The 7,819-nt window shown below is 33.5% G+C and overlaps 1 non-coding gene across 1 annotated transcript; it reads left to right on the top strand.

Moving 5' to 3' along the window:
• Nucleotides 1-479: 479 nt before the first annotated feature.
• On the top strand, nt 480-586 carry LOC121231611 (small nucleolar RNA R71). The gene has a single exon (XR_005929667.1). It is a non-coding gene; the product is annotated as a small nucleolar RNA R71 (small nucleolar RNA).
• Nucleotides 587-7,819: the final 7,233 nt, after the last annotated feature.

Here is a 7,819-nt window from a genome sequence, read left to right as displayed (position 1 = left end):
TTTGATTTCCTTAACTGCCCGATGAGAAATTGGGATGGTTCCTCCAACCTGCATTATAAGTGTTACTATATGGGTTATTTTGGGATCTAGAGTTATTGTTACCCATTTATTGCACTTGTTCCTCCTCGATGCTAGGGTTGAAGGGTTGATACTCTGTGTATGCTCCTCCTCCATTCGTCTCGCACCTCATTACTGGATGTACCTGAGTAGAACCAAGTAAACCATCAATCTTATTATTTAGAAGTTCTACCTGGTTTGACAGCATAGTAACCGAATCAACGTTATAAACGCCTGCTGTTTTAGTTGGCTTAGTCCTCATGACTTGCCACTGATAGTTATTCAGTGACATCTATTCAATTAACTCATAAGCATTTTCAGCTGTTTTATTATTGATGGTTCTGCTAGTAGCTACGTCAACCATTTGTCGAGTCGAAGGATTCAGGCCATTATGGAATGTTTGAACCTATAGCCAAAGCGATAACCCATGGTGAGGGCACCTTCTTAGTAAGTCCTTGTATCTCTCCCATGCATCGTAAAAAGTTTCTAAGTCCATCTGCACAAACGAAGAGATATCATTACGTAATTTGGCCGTTTTAGCCAGCGAAAAATATTTTAATAGAAATTTTTCAGTCATTTGTTCCCAATTAGTGATTGACCCTCGTGGTAATGAGTTCAACCACTGTTTAGCTTTGTTCCTAAACGAAAAAGGGAATAACCGAAGACGAATGACATCGTCAAAAACGTCATTAATTTTAAATGTATCACAGAATTCCAGGAAATTTGCCAAGTGAGTGTTTGGATCCTCATCCTGCAAACCATCAAACTGAACAAATTTCTTTATTATTTGAATAGTGTTAGGATTTAGTTCAAAATTATTTACAGCAATAGCAAGCCTAACTATACTTGACTCAGTTCCTGCTGAAGTAGGTTTAGCATTATCATACATAGTACGAGAAGCAGGATTTTGATTTGCTAGTTCAACGGGTATCACAGGAGGTTGCTGATTGTCTTGGTTTTTAGCCATCTCTTCGGTTGGGGTTTGAGTATCGTCCTCTTGCTCGTTCTCTGTGTATCTTAAGCTTCACCTAATTTCTCTTTGGTTTCTACGAACTGTGCTATCGATTTCTTCATCAAAAAGTAGTGGTCTTGACGGGTTTCTTCTAGTCATACACTATAAAAACCTGCCAAGATAAAGAAATAGTAGATTAATAAATAATAATAAAAATAAAATAGAATTAACTTGCAAGAAAAATAAATGGCTAAAGTAATAAAAATTGAGCGTTCCTAATATCTTAGTTCCCGACAACGGCGCCAAAAACTTGATCGCGATTTTCGTGTGACAGGTTTTAAATAAACTAACTATTATCACAATGTAGGCAAGTGTACCTATTGAACAGTAGTATAGTTTTAGCAAGACCGGATTGTAGAACCCAAAGGAACTAAAAGTACTAGTAATGACTGTCTTTTTATTATCTAGCCTAAGAATAAGGGGGTTTGGTTTTAACTAACTAATTATCTAAACTAAGAATTCACAGAAAATAGAATTGGAGGATTACTTTTGGAAAAACGATTGAATTAAGACAATACCTAAGGAAGAATCCATCTAGACTTCACTTGTTATTCTGACTCCGAATCAGATGATCTATTCATTTGACTTGTTCCGTTGAGATCCCTAAGTTATGTTATTATCCCTATTCAAGACTAATAACGTCTAATCCCTGGATTGAATAATTGAGACTTTTCTCTAATTAACACCCTAGGGTTGCATTAACTTGATCTATGGATCCCCTTATTAGGTTTCACCCTAATTTGGCAAAATCTTGTCGCCGTATTTCTAGGCGCGCAATGAACTCCGCTTAATTATGACAAATGTACTCTTAGACAAGGTCTATTCCTCCTCTGAATAAGATCTTATCTTGAATCAGTATCCTGGGATATCAAAACAAGAATTAAGAACACATAATTAAGAACAAGTTAAATATTTATCATACAATTCAGAAAATAATAACAATATTTGTCTTAGGTTTCATTCCACTTAGGTATTTAGGGGATTTAGTTCATAACTAAAAAGGAAAACATCTCAGAAGAATAATGAATACAAAACATAAAGAAAACCTAAAACTCCTGAAGGGAAATTGAGGGGAGATCTTCAGTTTTGATGGTGAATCTAGCTTCTGACAATTGGCTTCCCTCGAGCAGTTGCCTGCCTCCTTCTCTCCGTGTCTCTTTCGTTCCTCCTCTAGGGTGTATTTATTGGCTTTGGAATGCCTAAGAAACCTTGAAATTAGCCTTTTCCAAATTGCACTCAACTTGGGCTCTGCAGGGGCAAGCCCGTGTGACACGCCTGTGTGCGATTACTTCAGGCCGTGCTTGAACTTGTTAGAATGGCACGGGCGTGTGTTCTATCCGTGTGAGTTGAGTTTCAATTCTGCCAAATTGACACGGTTGTGTGGTCTGCCCGTCTGAGGAAGTCCAGGCCTTGTTGATTTCATACTTTGGCCCATTTTCTCTGTTTTTGGTTCGTTTCTCGTTCCTTTCTCTCTCCTATGCTCGTCTAAGTATAAAACATGAAATTAAGTCATTACGAGCATTGAATACACCAATTCGAAGGAAAAATCATCCATAAAATGTGTTAAGCATGGGGAAAAATATGTTTAAATTACGGTTATCAGCTTTTCATGGCATGAGTGGGTTAATCCTAAGTGCCTTTCTCATTTTGACATATCACATCAAATAGTGTGGTCTTGACACGCATAATCAAGCAAGTTCGTGAATAACAATTCAATACTGACGCACTCATAATGAAAGTGAGCATGAAAGAATTAATAGATGCTCTTGAAGGCTCAAGATCTCACAAAAAATATGGCTTTTTGATGTTTAAACTTGTGAATTTCAATTTAAGATAATACCTAGACTTGGGGAAACAACCTAAAATTTTTTGAATTCTTAAAAAATAGCTTATCATGCTTAATTTTCTAATGTCTTCAATGTTTAGATAATCAATGCATGAATGCCTATGTTTTAATTTAAGATATATCAATAAAAATCATAAATCAATCAAAATTTATCCTAAACATGATATGAGAGCATTTCAAGAAAACAAGGCAATCATTCAGGGATTTTTCTGATAGTGAAATGAATATCCCCCACACTTAAGATGTACATTGCCCTCAATGTACAAAGATAGATATATTGATAAATATAAATATAGGTTCATAAGATAGGGAGAGAAGTGAAACTTCCTGAATTAAGAATGGATGAAATTCTTGGATTTGTGAGAGCGAGTTATTGAAAATAAAGCTGGAGGGCAAACATGATTTTGAAGGACAAAAAGAGAATTGAGGGAATAAAAAAATAAAAGAAAAATAAAATAAGAGAAATAATTTATATTTATTTTTATATATTTTTTTTCAAGTGCCACGGCTGGAGCACACGGCCGTGTGGCTCGTGTCCCGCCAGCGCTTGTCGCAATTTGAGATGTTGTCACATGGCCTTCTGGCCCACCCGTGTGTATAGGCTATGTGGCAAGAACCTCCAATTTAAAATTTCATAACAATTGGACACCTCTAGCATGTAAAACTCAACTTTTGCACTTTTTACAAGTTAGTCTTTTTAGCTAAATTGAGTGCCCAAACGTCAAAAATTTCAAACGAGATTTTCACAAAATCATTCTGTGAAATTGTAGACCATAAAAATATAATAAAAATAATTTTTATTACATCGGATTTGTGGTCCCGAAACCACTATTCTGACTAGGCCCAAAATCAAGCTATTACAATCTACACACTCCAAAGTGATTTCAACCACAATGTCTGCATTCAAGTCTATTTGCATTCTGAACGCTAATATTCAAACTTGCATAAACATACCATTTCAAGCTTCCTAGATTACCTAACCAATATGCCATTCAAAGGCACCACAAATATACCAAAACATAACATGCCAAAACAAGTTAACATTACCTTATTTCAAGCATCATAACCTAGTTCAATTACTTACCAAAATATACCACAAATTGACCATTATCAGACCAGTCTAAACATACCATAAAGGCCTTAATTATAAGCATCAGAAAGTGACCAAAAATGACAAAGGTTGGTAAACATTATAGTGAAACAACCAAACATTAATTTTCAAGTCTTAAACATATCAAAGCACCATTATAAAACATCCTATACATGCCATTATTAACCTTGCCCAAAATATAAAAAACCACTGAAAAGACTTCTGGATAATGTGATAGATCTTCGACAATTTCCAAACCGATCGAGCTTCAGATAATCTATAAAACATAGGAAAGAAACTACGTAAGCAATGAGTGCTTCGTAAGATTGTATAAACCTTAGACATGCATACCATTTCAATAATACAATAAATAGATTAAACATAATTCAACACCAATTCCATAAGCTTAGCAAAACCTAATCAATATAACCAACTCGCAAGTTAGTATGTCTATCCATAACATAATGAAATCAACCATAAGTTATTTAAATTTCCATGCGTACAACATCATTTAGTTCATCAATCCTTTCATTTAGTCATGATTCAATCCATTTGCATACTTACCATTTTGTTCACTTTTCTTGTCCATTGAAGCATCTAGAATTACATCGGATACACGGGAGAGATCACACGAAGTATGCCTTTACATATAATCGTAACCTTTATTTTACATAAATGCTCACACGAGCTGTGAAATGGGTCTACTCACACAAGATTTGGAGAATCCACAACAAATGCAAGACCTCAGCCATTGGTAGGGCATTCAAGACTAGCACTCGAAACATGAAATTCCTAATGACATGTCATTTTTATATTAAGAATTCCTAAGGTTCAACTGAGACTCAGTATCTATTAATTCATCATAAAATTCATACATTTGTAAATTGATTCATTTATATCAAAAAAACATAATAAACATTCAATTTTAAACAGTGTTTAAGTGATTACAGTTCATACGAACTTACCTCGATAGCTAGGGCATAGTAGTTAGATCAAACTAATCCAAAGCTTTAGCTTTTCCTCGTTCTAATTCCGACCGTGGTTTATCTTGATCTAAATAGGTAATTTCAATCAATTAAATACTTTTAGTATTCAATTTAATCCATAGTTCATATTTATACAAAATTACCAATTTGCCCTTAACATTTTAACTTTTCACAATTTAGTCCTGATGCTCATAACTTAAAATCTAACCATTTTAACCTAAATCCATGTCAATCAAAGATGCAAGGGACCTTGAAGCAACCCATATTTACCATCATTTCACAATAAAACCCTAGAATTTATACTGTTAACAAATTAATCCATATCTCCAAAATTCATCAAAAATCACTTAACAAAACTTGTTTATTTTTTAACAAAGATTCATAATCTATCAATTAGCAACAAAATTCATTCAAAATAATTCATGGTAAGTCCCTTAAATTTTAATGGTTTTACAAATTAACCCTTGGGCTGGCTAGATTAAGCTAAAATAGACTTAAAAACATAAAAATCATTAAAAATGAGACCGAAATCACTTACCATGCAAGCAATTGAAGTGGTCAAACATTAGAACCCTAAAATGGATATTATTTCTTTCAGATTTTGGTGGAGAAGAAAATGGAAGAAGATGAAGCCATTTTGGTTTTATTTAATTTAGGTTTTAATTATTCAATTACCTTTTTAACCTTTAAAAACTTTCAAAATTTCATTAAAACCATGTCCATAAACATCCACTATCTCATTTTCTTCTCCACCAAAATCTTCTTCCATATAACAAGATCATTTTAATACCAACTTCCCATAGCATAACATGTTTCAATCAAACAAATATAAAAGCCATATTTTTCCATTCAAGTCTTTGATCACATTTGCAAACTTACCTTGATCAACCATGTTTAGTATACACACACACACACATACACACACACATATATACAACTATGATTTCAACCTTAATAAGCATAAGAACATCTAATACGAACTTACCAAAACACAGTAATTACCAAAACTTCAACAACGACTAGTTAACGACTTTTCCTTTCCTGCAATTCTCAACTGTCTGATCCATTTCTTGATTTACATATCATAATTTAATTCAATTTACCAAATCAAATAATTTAAAACACTTAAATTCACATGTTTGACCCTTAATCAATATTTTACACTTTTACCCCAAACTTTTATCTTTTATTCTATTTAGTCCCGAAACTTTCAAATATATCACAATTTAACCAAAACAATGCTATCCAAATTTTATATTATCCTTATATAGTCCATATTTATCAATTTTTCACAAGAATTCATGTAACTTTAGCATTTAAACAATTTAGTCCTTAAACTTTCTACTAATTCATATAAGAAAATCTACTAATCCAAAACTTTCCCTTTTCCTCGATCTAGCTTCGAATTTGAGTTATCCGGATTTATATAAATGAATTTAATCATCAATTTATCACATTTCATTTTCATTTGGACTCAATTTACATATTAAACAAATTTAACTTTTTGCCCCTAAACTTTTCATAAATTCCAATTTCGTCCCTAGGCTCAGAAAATGAAATTCGTGTAATTTATTCCTTATTCCAAGCCTAAATGAAATGAAATTTCAGTATAAAATTTACAGCAAATGTATTCTATAAAATTCATTATTTTTCTTCAATTTTCACAACTTTTCAATTTAGTCCCTAAATCACAATTTCATCAAAATTCATTTTTTAAAAGTTGTTTATCTATTAACAACCTTTCATTTTCTACCATAAATTTCAAATTTTTTAGCATATTCATCAATGGAAAAATTTCTATACTTTGATAACTTTTCAAATTGATCCCCAATCTATATAGATTAGGTTATCCCGATCTCAAAAATATAAAAATTAGTAAAAACGAGACAAGAATACTTACCCAATTAAGCTTGATTAGTTTCTTCTCTCTCTTCTAGGGTTTCCATATATTTTGGGGATGAAGATGATAATAATAAGATGATATTTCTTATTTTTTAATTTATCATCTTTTAATTATTTTGATTTCGAATTTAGTCCTTGCCCTTTTTCTACATTTCCATGGATGATTCATCAAAAATATCTAATAACTTTTCTTTAATGGTCTAATTACCATATAAGGACCTCAAGTTTGAATTTTATAGCTATTTGATTCTTCTAGCTACTAGAATCCAACTTTTGCATTTTATGCAATTTGGTCATTTCCGTAATTAAGCACATAATCGATAAATTTTCTGTAACACCCTGAATTTGGGCCTAGAAGTTTTGGGCCTTGAGCGTGGGAGCGGTTGAAGGCAGCTTATAATATTTTGTTGTATGTGTAATTTCGCTAATGAAGGCTTGTTTTAGTTGTTAAGTGTGCTGAGAAGTGTTTGAGAAGTCCTGGGTTCAAATCTGGACTCTAGCAAAAATTTTGGTTTAAGGTGAATCAAACCCTGGGTGTAGTAGGTAGGCCTTAAGAATATTGTTGGGGAAATTGTACAACAAAAAGCCTTGTGGTCTAGTGGCAAAGTAGCGCCACATAAGAGGCAGGAAGGTGGCGTCATAGAGTTGGCAAGGAGGTCCAGGGTTCGAAACTCATGGCAATCAAAGAGCAGTTATTTTGCTATGTTGGGACGGCAAGAGTTGGTGTTGGGTTTAAACTCTGGTGATGAAGGGATCCCACATCGGGAAGCTAACATAAGAGTGGATGCGAAGCTGGCTTTAAATAGAGAGAACCATGAGGAGAGTAAATGTACCTTTCTTGGCTGATCCCTTTCGCTTTATGGCGTGCTCGTTTGGGTTGGGCGTTGGCTAAGAGTGCTCGGAAAGCGGATTAACTCCAGTCTCCT

The sequence above is a fragment of the Gossypium hirsutum genome, chromosome A06, assembly GCF_007990345.1.
Source record: "Gossypium hirsutum isolate 1008001.06 chromosome A06, Gossypium_hirsutum_v2.1, whole genome shotgun sequence".
Lineage (NCBI taxonomy): Eukaryota > Viridiplantae > Streptophyta > Magnoliopsida > Malvales > Malvaceae > Gossypium > Gossypium hirsutum.
This window is presented reverse-complemented; position numbering and strand designations above follow the sequence as displayed.